Consider the following 13364-nt stretch of genomic DNA (forward strand, 5'->3'; position numbering starts at 1 on the left):
GGCAAATGACTACATGATATACTTTAACCACAAAGTTCTCTATCCAAGCAGAAATATCCTGCCATAACCCAGCAGTCCTGGTGGGTTTACCTATGCTCTGCCAGTTGACCTACTTCAATTTCAATGCCCTCTCCAACCAAAGCATTTGCCACCATCTATGAGTCTGCATAGAGATAATGTACTGGCCATTTTCCCTTTCAGCAATGTCTAAAGCCAGCTGGATAGCTTTCAGCAGCAACTTTGACCTCTGAAAACTGACTAGATTTACCTTGTCATTTAGCAGTGTCTGTGATGTGTATGGGACTCCACACAGCAGCTTTCCACCTTTGATATTTCCCCAAAACACAACAGGACTCACCAGGGCATATTGTTTTTCATCTTCTGGTTATTTCATTTACAATGAGGCTTTGTCAGCACACATCACCTCCTTTTCAGGCAATATTCCAAAATCGTTGCCTACTGGCCAGTCAATGATCACTTTCAAAATTCCTGGGCCACTGGGATTTCCTATTCAAGCACATTGTATCCTTGGTGTGCCCCACTTATTCCACGGAGCATCAGTGGCATGATGTGTAGAACAGACTCTCCCTTTGAATAGCCTGAATATCCGAGCACTGGCAGTCAGGGTGCCAAGAGGAGCTGTGCTTCAATACTAATCATGTCTGAAGCACCTCAAACTCCTTCATATGATGTCAATATTTCTTTCTCAGTTGGAGTAAAGCCAGCCTTGAATCTTCAGTGTCCCTAATGCCAAAACCCTAAGAGTCAACCTTGAGCCTTCCCAGGATGCTTTTTGCCAATGCCTTCAAGTAGGACTATTCTCCCCAGCTGCAGCACATTTTCAACACCTTATCTTGCCCAGAGCAGCCTGAGGGCTACTGTATGTACTATTTCCTTTTCAATTTGTTCAAAGATTTGTAATTGTTCAGGGCCCAAATGAAATAATTCTTCTTCCAGGTTAGTTAATAGAATGGGCTTTGTATCAGACTATAATTTGGAATAAATATTCTCCAAAAACCTCAAATGCCTAATACAGGTTATATTTCCTTTTTGCTAATTGGTAGAGACCTAGCTGTTATTATGTTGATCACATTCATTGGGATACAATGACATCCATCTTGTTACTTTATTGCTAATAACTGGATCTCCCATGTAAGTCACTTGAGTTTACTTTGATTTATGGCAAAACTGACTTTCAGAAGATTTAGACAATTTTCTTTCCCTTCTCAAAAACTTTGTCTGCTGTGTTTCCCCATATGATGAAATCATCAATGTATTGCAGGTATTCCTGTTCTAGTGCAGTCTGGTTAAGTCCATGGAAAATGGTAGGGCTGGATTGCCACCTCTAGGGCAGGTGTACTGGATGCCCCTCCAACTGAAAGCAAATTGTGACCTGACTCTGCTGCCAAAGGGATTGAAGGAAACATGCTAGTGATATTGATTGTGGCAGGCCACTTGGCTGCCTTTGATACAAACTGCCTCCAGTTCAAATTGAAGTTCTAGCCACTCTGGCATGGCAGCACTTAGCAGCAGCATGGCTTCATTCAAGGTACTATAATCTACTGTTGGTCTCCGCTCTCAATCAGATTTTCACAGTGGCCATGTGAAACTGTTACAGGATGAGTGAGTCCTGCTGATACCTCCAGGGCTTTCCAGCTGACCAATCAGCTTATACATGGGAATCAGGGGGTCTTGGTTGGTGTGACCAAGACCACCTATATAATATAGGGATGAGATGGGTAACACCTCATTTATGAGTTCTTCCTCTTCTTCCTCCTCAGTCTGCAGCCACCTCTCTTCCTCCTCTTTTCTCTGGCCCTGCTTTGGATCAGTCTTCTTCCCGCTGCTGACTCTAAGAAGACGCTCCTTCATCCCTTACTAAAGGAGCTGACTTCTACTTCCAGTATTTCTTCCAGTGAAGATGATATTGGTACAGGTGGGTCCTTTGGTTCAGATGCAGTCGCTGGGACTGGGGCAGCCTGACATTTTGTCATCAGATCCAAAGACCTTATCCCCTTGAGGTTACTGAATAGTATTGAACAGGACTTGCTAGGCATGGGCCAGGCCCCAACATGTTGCAGTGATTTGTTTCTCTCTGGAATTACCAGGCTGGCAGCATACTTCTTCCAAATATTTCACTAGTTTTTCAGGATTCTGAACTTGTTTGGGGGTGAAATTCCAGAATATTCGAGGTGCCCATTATCGTACATACTTGCCTGGACTATCCCACATATCCTGCAACTATATATGCTTAGGCTGAGGGCAGCTATCTGGGTGGTATCCTTAAAAAGTTGTTTAATTCTAAACAAGGCCTGAAATACAATCAGGAGACATAGCAATAAGAACATACTGCTTTGAACATCCTGACTACATTCAGAATTCTCAAGAGCTATTGTAATTACCCTGGATGAGAAGGGGAAGATGTGGGAAGTGTATGCCCCACGGATTGCCTCTAGGAGGATAGAAAAAGGATGTAATTAGGAATAGTTTCCAATAGATGGCTCTAGAAGTATGGGGAAGATAACAATACTTGATTACAAATAAATTAGTCTTGTGACCATCAGCTTTATGATATCATAAACCAGTGTTACAAAGTTCGACAACATGATAACCTTAGCCCAGCCCCCAGAGGTGATAAACAGCACAACAAGAAACATTCAGAGCAAGTAAGATGTTATGTAACCCAACCCTGAGAACAGAAATTTATTTACTCTCAACTCTGAGAGTAAGTAAATCAACATCAGGATTAGTTATTATTACAGTAATATAATGAATGCTTAAAAGAAATTTGTTTTACTGTACTCTAGTCAGATTTGTCATCATCTCAACCCTTCAAGCCCCATGTTGGGCACCAAAAAGGGCTGTTGTGGTTTAACCCAGCAGGCAGTTAAACCCTACACAACTGCTCACACACCCCACCCCCAAGAGGGTTTTTGGAGAGAACTGGGAGAAAAAAGCAAAATTTGTGGATTGAGAAAAACACAGTTCAAAAGGACAGAAAAGGAAAGGGGAAATATGAATAATAATAACAACAGAATTAGATTACACAAAATAAGTGACATACAACACAATTGTTCAACACCTGAAGAACAATGCCCAGACAGACAGTTTATAAGCAGTGGGCCCCAGCCATCTTTCTCCCTAGTATATACTGAGCCTGATGTCATGTGGTACGGAACATTCTTTTGGTCAGCTGAGGCCACCTGTCTCATCTGTGTCTCCTCCCAATTTCTTGTGCCCCCCAGTCTCCTCGCTAATGGAATGTGGTGCAAGAAGCTGAGAAGTCCTCGGCTTTGCATAAGCTCTGGTTACAAAGAACTATAACAGCAGTGTCTAACCAACATTATTCCCACTCTGAATCCAAAACACAGATATTAGGAAGAAAATTCGTTCTATTATAGCAAAAAAAAAAAAAACCAAAAAAACCCTATATATAACAGGTACACAATTATAAATTGCATCTATCCAATGAAGAGGAAAGTCAGATAATTCCTTCCCTCAATCCAGAGGCCCTGCTCTTGGAGAAGTCCTGGATGCTGTCCTCTACTTTACTTCCCAGGTTTCTTTTCCCTTCAGAAGATAGGAGGACCCTCACCAAAAGGCCCTGTATCCAGACAAGGAGGAATGAAAAGTACTGGAGAATGCAGGCATCGATCCCGCTACCTCTCACATGCTAAGCAAGCGCTCTACCACTTGAGCTAATTCCCCAGGCTGCAGCCTCTGACTGAGGTCCTCTCCCATCCCAGGCACCCAGCCCTGACCCAGGGTGCCCTGCACCCAAAGCCACAGCCTCCCATTCATATCACTCTCACACCATCAACCCATCCACTCTCAGTCCTGCTGGAGGTGACTGTGGACAGCACCCATGGTCAAAACCACCATCCCCTGCCTAAGGGTTAACTCAAAAATGCCTTGCCTGGTTATCTCCCACAGCTTAGGAAAGAGCTCATGGTTGGGCACTCATTCTGGGGAGTGCCCTGGGCAGGATCAGAAAAAGGCAGTGGCAGTGGCAGTGTGGGATGTGTGTGAGAGGCAAAAGGTGACTCCTTTGAGCCAGAGCTGATCCAGTGACCTAAGGATGGCCATGCCAGGGAGCCTACAGTCCTCCGCTCTACCAGCTCACCTATCAAAGGAAGCATGGGAACATATCCTGGGGACATCACCCTGTACACACTCACCCAACACTCTTGCAAAGCCACAGTGCACCATCATGCCTCTATTACCACATCTTCCTTCAAACAGCCTCAGCTCCTACAGCACACCTCCTTGCTCAATACTTTAGCCCGTCAGTCATGCAAACCATGACATCATTTTCTTAATGAGTTGATGGACTCTTCTCATGGCCACACAGAGCTCACCCATGTCCTGCTGCATTTTCCCTTGCTCCCTTTCAATGTGTTGCCTTTTGCCCTCTTCCCAAGCAGATGACACATATATAGCCATTCTACTCTGGAACCTCCTCTAAGTCAAAAGGTCATGTGTGAGTCCTCTGAACCTCTCTTTCTCTAGGCTAAACATATCCACTCTCCTCATCCCATCCACACAGAGAAACCCCTCCATTCCTTGAGATTCTTGGTGGCACTCCAGAGACAGTTCTCTATGACTGTTTTTCTGTTTAGAAGATCTCAAAATGGGGTACAATACTTTAGATGACATTTGATGTTTATCAAGCAGAGGGAGAAACCTCGGTTAAATTGCCCATGAAGACACGGATGTCATCTTATTCTTTGCATTCTGGATATACTATGATCACCCACAGGTCCTGGCAAAGGGCCCTGTGTCCAGGCAAGGGGAATGAAAAGCATTGGAGAATGCAGGCATCGATCCCGCTACCTCTCACATGCTAAGCGAGTGCTCTACCACTTGAGCTAATTCCCCAGGCTGCAGCTTCTGACTGAGGTCCTCTCCCCTCCCAAGCACCCAGGGTGCCCTGCACCCAAAGCCTGGGCTTCCCAATAACCCCACCCTCACACCACCAACCCACCCACTCACTTTCCTGCTGGAGGTGACTGTGGGCAAGCACAGTGGCAGAATCAACTTCCCATGGCCAGGGTTCACCCAAAAATACCTTGGCCTCTTATCTTCCCAATCTCAGGCAAAAGCTCATGACTGAGTAGCTCATTATGGGGAACCCCCTGGGCAGGACCAAAAGGCAGTGCCAGTGCCAGTTCCAGATGTGTGCCATAGCCAAGAGGTCACTCCTTTGAGCCAGAGTTGAACCAGCAACCTAAGGATGACCATGCCAGGGAGCTTACAGTCCTCTACTCTACCAGCTGAGCTATTGAAAGAAGCATGTATTTCAGATACCTAAAATATTACAGTCATTCAATCATTCCAGTCTCACACCACTCCCTTGGATTTACATGACCCTCCTTTGCAGGAAATAGGAGACTTGACTTATTTCACATTTCTTCTCAAGCCTACAATCCCTGGCCAGGATAGACACAGCCATGGTGGCTCACTTGAAGCAATAATCCAGAACAGAAGGCACTATCACCATGACAAAGCAGGGACAACTGCAACCAAGGAAGTCACTGCAGAGGTCGGAGTGATGATCATGTCCAGTGACTGACAGGCAGGTCCAGACTGACAAGCCAGGGGTTAGGTCAATGCAGGGCATTCATCTGCATATCAGGTTTGGATCCAAGGTCACTGTGACTTGATAGCGCTGTGGCTGTGGCCATTACTGAGCTAGAGACCAGGACTCCTGATTTTTAACACAGAAAGAAAATGAAGGCCCAGATGTAAACATAAGGAGAACTCCTGTGCTGATGGTTGGAGGTGCAAACCCCACATGAGGCTGGTCAGGGACATTCAGGCCTTTTCAGGCACTTACTGCCCACACAAGATGTAACGATCACCATGTGAGAGAACCAGCAGCTCTCCACTACACCAGCAGATACCAACAGACTGTCAGGGTCCTCTCTCTGCTCTGGCTCCATGATTGTGTTCTCAAAGCAATCAGTTTGAATGAGTCCTCAGGGCATCCCCAAGCAGCCCTAAATGAGGGATCCCATCATTTTGCTCAAGATTTCAGCCAGTCAGATCACACCAACCTCCAAGAATGGAGACTCCAGGGCAGCATTCTTCTCCCACCATGCTGATCTGAGGAGGTGTCAGGTCCTGAGAGGGTGGTCTTGGACCACTTTTTCTGGGATAGCTGTAAAACATCAGGTCCCTAGAAGGCAGTTCTGGAGGCAAGTAACACTCAGGATACCTTTGGGCTAAATTAAGGCAAAACAATGCCAAACAATCAATTAGAAAAATTTAATTTATCACAGCAGCAGTTTAAATTTATTGTAAGTTGAATAAGTTTAAATCTTATTATAAGTTGAATGGCCCATGGCAGCAATGATCTAAACTTTTCAGAACAGCCCGTGGGAGCAGCAATTTAAACTTTTAAGAAGAGGAAGAGAAGAAGAAAGAAAGAGAAGAAGATAGACATAGAGGAAAAGATCTGGATCACCAGCCAGGGTTCCAGTGGTGCCTCTGGTTCAGTTCCTTTGGGTGGTGGTTGCACACCCCACCCATCTCAGTTGTGCTATTTATAGACTAACCCTCATGCATGTGCATTTTGTTATTCTCAAACTTTTCAGAAGGGGATTGGGGGCTTCATGGTTTCAATTCCCTTCACAGATGTCAGAGAGACAAGAGCAGTTCTGTCTCATACCTGGTTTTGGAGATAGTTACCCAAGATAAGGAAGCTGATCCAAGGAAAGTGTTATTCTGCATTGAAAGATGCTGTTTTCTAACTGCACCTTATCAGTATGGAAACTGTCCTTTCCTCTGCTACCAAGTGTTTGAGACATTAACTCTTTTTAGGTTTTAATTGTCTCATAGATGAGAAAAAACTGAAAACTCTGCTGCTTCAGTTGTGGCCTGTTGTTTTTCTTTCCTTTATTAATCACCACAGTAAAAGGCCTAACTGTTGAATCAATAACCTCCTGATAGGCATTTTGATAAGTGCTTGCTTATCTCCCACACAGTCCTTTCTTCTTCAAGATCTGCACTCAACAGCCTCCTCTCAAAGGGCAAGTGCACCTGCTTCCAAGAGTCCTGGTGGCTTTATTCTGAGCTCTTTGCACTTGGTCAATGTCTGTCTTATACATGGAGGCCTAAGGATGGACACAACATTCTGGATCCTTTCCAACATACTCAGAACAAAGTGAGAGAAACCGTTCCTTCAATTCACAGCCCATGTTGCCATGGACATAGTCCTAGATAATGTGCTCCTCTTTGCAGCACAGGTTCAAGCAAGAGGAATGGAAAGCATTGGAGAATGCGGGCATCGATCCCGCTACCTCTCACATGCTAAGCGAGCACTCTACCACTTGAGCTAATTCCCCAGGCTGCAGCCTCTGACTGAGGTCCTCTCCCCTCCCAGGCCTGAACCAGCCCTGACCCAGGGTGCCCTGCACCCAAAGCCGCAGCCTCCTATTCATATCACTCTCACACCATCAACAACTCAACTGATCATGTTCCTACTGGGTGTGATTCCAGACAAGACGTGTGCTCAAAACCACAATTTCCTGACCAGGGTTAACCCAAAAATGCCTTGGCTGTTCAGTCTCTCAAGGTTGGACGAGAGCTCATGGTTAGACAGATCTTTGAAGGGGAGCCCCTTGGGCAGGACCAAAAGGCAGTGGCAGTGTGGGATGTGTGTGAGAGGCAAAAGGTGACTCCTTCGAGCCGGAGTTGAACCAGCGACCTAAGGATGGCCATGCCAGGGAGCCTACAGTCCTCCGCTCTACCAGCTGAGCTATCGAAGGAAACATGGGAACATGCCCAGGGCCTCGCCCAGCACTTTTGCCAAGCCACAGTGCACCATCATGCCTCTATTACCACACCTTCCTTCAATCAGCCTCAGCTGAGACATCACAGAACCTTGCTCATGTGCTCCATAACCTCTTTCAACATCATCTTCTACAGATGAACTTCCTCACAGCCACACAGATCTTACCTATATCCTGCTGCATTTTCTCTTCATTCCCTTTCACTCTGCTATCTTCAGCCCTCTGCTCAAGCATAAGATACAACAAAATGACAGCCATCCCTTTATTCTGTAACTGAGTGTTGGGACATCATGTGTAAGTCCTCTGAACGTCTCTTTCTGGAAACTGAAAGCACCTACTCTCCTCAGTCTGTCTTTAAAGAGAATTCCTTGAGTTCCTTGGTGGCCCTCCACTAAGGCTGCTCTGTTCCATTGATGTCCTTTTCTCTACTTCCCTTGACACTTGAGAGCTGTCAAGCAAAGAGGGAGAACATCAATTCCTCTGCCAAACTGCCCCTGGCAGTCTTGATACAATCCTGGATGTCATCTTGCTCTGTAAATCCAGGGCACACCTTGAATCTTCCCACAGCCCCCAGAGAATAGATGGATCCCTGGCAAAGGGCCGTGTATCCAAGCAAGGGGAATGAAAAGCATTGGAGAATGCGGGCATCGATCCCACTACCTCTCACATGCTAAGCGAGCGCTCTACCACTTGAGCTAATTCCCCAGGCTGCAGCCTCTGACTGAGGTCCTCTCCCCTCCCAGGCCTGAACCAGCCCTGACCCAGGGTGCCCTACACCCAAAGCCTGAGCCCCCCTAATCAACTGCACATTACCACCCACCCACTCACTTTCCTGTTAGGGGGGACTGCAGACAACTCCAGGGCTCTGAACCACTGTCTGTCACCAAGCGTTCACCCAAAAATGCCTTGGCTCGTCATCTTCCCAAAGTCAGACAATGGCTCATGGCTGGACAGCTCATTCTGGGGGTGCCCAGGGGGAAGCAGCGCCAGTGTGGGATGTGTGTGAGAGGCAAAAGGTGACTCCTTTGAGCTGGAGTTGAACCAGCAACCTAAGGATGGCCATGCCAGGAAGCCTACAGTCCTCCACTCTACCAGCTCAGCTATTGAAGGAAGCATGGGAACATGCCCAGGGCCTCGCCCAGCACACACTCAGACAACCATTCACTTCCATATCACCCCACATATATTTGCATGACACTGTCCAGGAGGAAAAAAGAAACACTTGCCTTAGACCCACATTGCCCAGAAAATCTCATGTCCACAACACCAAACCAGGGCAGACCCAGCCACGGTGGCTCATCCCACATCAGAGGCTTGAGCAGAAGTCACCACCAGGCACTGCAAGCAAGGAAGTCAGTGCAGAGGTCAGAATGATGATCATGTGTCCAGGGAATGCCAGGCAGGTCCAGACAAGAGAGGATTGAAGTCAAGCAGAACTTCCATCTGCACATCAGTGTATGTGTCAAGAGTCTTTGTGGCTGGACATATCCAAAGTTATGAGGTCATTTCAGATGTATTAGGGCTTGCAGCACCCCAACAGATGTGATGTGTATCCATGGAAGGGAGCCTAGAGCCCTTCACTCCACCAGCACAGCAATGGAGGGACCCAAATAGGTTCTTCCTCTGTGACAGAGCAGTCAAAGCAATCAGTTTGAATGAGGGCTCAGGACACATCTTTTCAAATCTCCCACAGCAGCCCAAGCTCAAGGATCACTGCAGGTGACTCAAGGGTTCAGCCATTTATGTTACATCAACTTCCAAGCATGGAGTGCAAAGCACTCCAGGACACTCTTCTTCTCCTGCCTGTCTGACCTGAGGAGGGAAAAAATGGAATTTCTCCTGCTTCAGTTGTGGCCCACTGTCTTACTCTTCTTCCCATCACCACAGTAAAAGGTCTAATGGTTGAGTCAATAACCTCCTGAGAGGCATTTGAAACCTTCTGCTTAGCTCACCCAAAGCCTGCAGTTTGTGACCCTCTGTTTTTCACATATTATAATGGAATATTTTGGGTTGAAAAGAACTTTTAAGTTCATGTTGTCCAACTTTCCTGCTGTGGGCAAGAGCCTCTTCCACTAGATTAGATAGCTTAAAGGCCCATCCAACCAGACATGAACTTTTGCAGTGATAGGGTATTTTCAAGTTCTCTAGGCAACCTTTTCCAGTGCCTCACCACTGTCATCATAAAGAATTTCTTTTAACATAATCTAAATCTACCTTGTTTTGTTTAAAACCATTTCTGCTTGTTCTCTCACCATAAGGTCTGCTAAAAAGTGTCTTTGTCTTTCTTATAAGCATTCTTTATCAATTGAAAGGTTGCTATTAGATCTCTCTGGAGCCTTCTCTTCTCCAGGCTGAACAGTCCCAACTCTCTCAGCCTGTCTTAACAGGAAAGGTATTTCATCCCCAGTCAGTCCTGTGTCCTTATTCTGGACCAGCTCTAATCATGTCTTCCTTATGCTAGGGAACCCATGGCTGGACACAGCACTCTAGGTGTGGGCTCACAAGAGGGTGATAAAGGGGCAGAACATCTGCTGGCCATGCTACTTTTGATGTAGCCCAGCATACGACTGATTTTCTGGGCTACAAAGGTACATTGCCAGCTTATGTCAAGTTTTTTCATCCACCAGCACCCCCAAGTCCTTCTCCACACAGTTGCTCTCAATCCATTCCTCTCTCAGCATGTACAGATACTGGTGATTGCCCTGACCCGGGTGCAGGAGCTTGAAGGCTTATTTAACCTAATGAAGTTCACATGGACACACTGCTTGAGCTTCTTGAGGTCCCTCTGGATGGAATATCTTCCCTTAAGCATATAAATTGCACTGCTCCCTTTTTTATCTGTAAAGTTGCTGAGGCTGCACTCAATGCCACTCACAATGGCATCATTAATGAAGATATTAAATAGTATTGGTCCTAATACAGACCCTGAGGGACACCACTTGGTACTTGTTTCCACTTGGATATTGAGGTGTTGACTACAGTTCTTTGGATGTGGCCATCCAACTCATTCCTTATTCATTGAACAGTCCATCCTCCCAAACCCCATGTCCCCTATTTAGTGCCAAGGATGTTGTGTGGGATGACATCAAAGGCTTTAGCAAAGTCCAGGTAGATGACATCCACAGCTCATTTCTTTTCCACTGAGGCAATCAGTCTATTGTAGGAGGTCACTAGATTAGTCAGTCATGATTTGTATTCAGTGAAGCCATGTCACCTGTCTCTAAACACCTCCCTGTCTTCACATGTCTAGATGTATATTCCAGGAGGATCTGTTCTGTGATCTTAGCAGGGTGGCTCTCACTGCTTAGTGGTTCCCAGTCATTCTTTTTACCATACTTAAAAATTTGATGTTTTGCTCCTCTCAATAACACAGGACTCCACTTGAGAAGGTAGGCATAAAGGTGGGCAAGGATACTGATCTAATCCCAAGTAAACAGAACGATTCAGATACCCCACTCTACAGCCCTTGCTCCTGTTCCTGTAGTTATCTGTGCAGCCAGCTACAAAGAACTCCTAATAACACCAGTGGGCAGAGGGACCCCTGACAAGGCCCTGTACCCAGGCAAGGAGGAATGAAAAGCATTGGAGAATGCGGGCATCGATCCCGCTACCTCTCACATGCTAAGCGAGCGCTCTACCACTTGAGCTAATTCCCCAGGCTGCAGCTTCTGACTGAGGTCCTCTCCCCTCCCAGGCACCCAGCCCTGACCCAGGGTGCCCTGCACCCAAAGCCGCAGCCTCCCATTCATATCACTCTCACACCATCAACAACCCACCTGATCATGTTCTTACTGGTTGTGATTCCAGACAACTTCCAGTGCTCAAAATCAATTTCCTGACCAAAAATGCCTTGGCTGCTCAACTTCTTAACTTCTCTTGTCCTTGACTCAAGGACTAGAGCTCAAGGCTGGACAGACCTTTGAAGGGGAACCCCTTGGGCAGGACCAAAAGGCAGTGGCAGTGTGGGATGTGTATGAGAGGCAAAAGGAGACTCCTTCGAGCCAGAGTTGAACCAGCGACCTAAGGATGGCCATGCCAGGGAGCCTACAGTCCTCTGCTCTACCAGCTGAGCTATCAAAGGAATTGCAGACACATTCCCCAGACCTTGCCCAGGACACACTCACCCAGCACTTTTGCCAAGCCACAGTGTGCCATCTTGCCTCTATTACACATCTTCCTTCAAACAGCCTCAGCTGAGACATCACAGAACCTTGCTCATGTGCTCCATAACCTCTTTCAACATCATCTTCTACAGATGAACTTCCTCACAGCCTCACAGCCACAATATAGAGCTTACCTATATCCTGCTGCATTTTCTCTTCATTCCCTTTCACTCTGCTATCTTCAGCCCTCTGCTCAAGCATAAGATACAACAAAATGACAGCCATCCCTTTATTCTGTAACTGAGTGTTGGGACATCATGTGTAAGTCCTCTGAACGTCTCTTTCTGGAAACTGAAAGCACCTACTCTCCTCAGTCTGTCTTTAAAGAGAATTCCTTGAGTTCCTTGGTGGCCCTCCACTAAGGCTGCTCTGTTCCATTGATGTCCTTTTCTCTACTTCCCTTGACACTTGAGAGCTGTCAAGCAAAGAGGGAGAACATCAATTCCTCTGCCAAACTGCCCCTGGCAGTCTTGATACAACCCTGGATGTCATCTTGCTCTGTAAATCCAGGGCACACCTTGAATCTTCCCACAGCCCCCAGAGAATAGATGGATCCCTGGCAAAGGGCCGTGTATCCAAGCAAGGGGAATGAAAAGCATTGGAGAATGCGGGCATCGATCCCACTACCTCTCACATGCTAAGCGAGCGCTCTACCACTTGAGCTAATTCCCCAGGCTGCAGCCTCTGACTGAGGTCCTCTCCCCTCCCAGGCACTCAGCCCTGCACCCAAAGCCTGCACCTCCCATTCATATCACTCTCACACCACCAACCCACCCACTCACTTTCCTGCTGGAGGTGAGTGCAGACTAGCCCCATAGTCAGAATCACCATCCCCTGCCCAAGGGTTCACCAGGAAATGCCTTGGCTGGTCATTTTCCCAGCCTCAGACAAGAGCTTATGGCTGGACAGACCTTTGAAGGGAAGCCTCCTGGGCAGGATCAGAAAAAGGCAGCAGTGTCATTTCCAGATGTGTGTGAGAGGCAAAAGGTGACTCCTTTGAGCCGGAGCTGATCCAGTGACCTAAGGATGGCCATGCCAGGGAGCCTACAGTCCTCCAACTCTACCAGCTGAGCTATTGAAGGAAGCATGGGTGTAGCCTCCTCATGTCCTCTGATACTTCATAGTGTTGTTGTATCTGACCCTATAGAGCATGCTTTCCTGTCTTCAAAATATTGCTATCTTTATTCAGAAGCCCCCTCATCAGACCCACCCCTGTGTCTGAGCCTGGCCTGATCTTGCTTTTCAACCTAAGCCACCACTGACAGAGGTCTTGAGTTTATTTCACTTACTTCATTTTCATAAGAGCCTTTATCCATCTTGACACACTTATCCATCTTGAGGGATAGCTGTTTCTCTGTTTGCTGTCACTTTTCTCTCCCAAACTTGCTTGCTGCTGTGGAGGGCTGCA

At 46.8% G+C, this 13364-nt stretch overlaps 1 protein-coding gene and 3 non-coding genes across 4 annotated transcripts in view; 1 reads left to right on the forward strand and 3 right to left on the reverse strand.

The window, feature by feature from the left end:
* Window positions 1–13364, forward strand: part of DNAJC5B (DnaJ heat shock protein family (Hsp40) member C5 beta) — a 36297-nt gene that overhangs the window by 9593 nt on the left and 13340 nt on the right. The window lies entirely within an intron of this gene.
* Window positions 7681–7769, reverse strand: TRNAY-GUA (transfer RNA tyrosine (anticodon GUA)). The gene is given in 2 exon segments: window positions 7681–7716; window positions 7733–7769. It is a non-coding gene; the product is annotated as a tRNA-Tyr (tRNA).
* TRNAA-AGC (transfer RNA alanine (anticodon AGC)) lies at window positions 11377–11449 on the reverse strand. The gene has a single exon. It is a non-coding gene; the product is annotated as a tRNA-Ala (tRNA).
* Window positions 11786–11874, reverse strand: TRNAY-GUA (transfer RNA tyrosine (anticodon GUA)). The gene is given in 2 exon segments: window positions 11786–11821; window positions 11838–11874. It is a non-coding gene; the product is annotated as a tRNA-Tyr (tRNA).

The sequence above is a fragment of the Molothrus aeneus genome, chromosome 1 (assembly GCF_037042795.1).
Source record: "Molothrus aeneus isolate 106 chromosome 1, BPBGC_Maene_1.0, whole genome shotgun sequence".
Classification (NCBI taxonomy): domain Eukaryota; kingdom Metazoa; phylum Chordata; class Aves; order Passeriformes; family Icteridae; genus Molothrus; species Molothrus aeneus.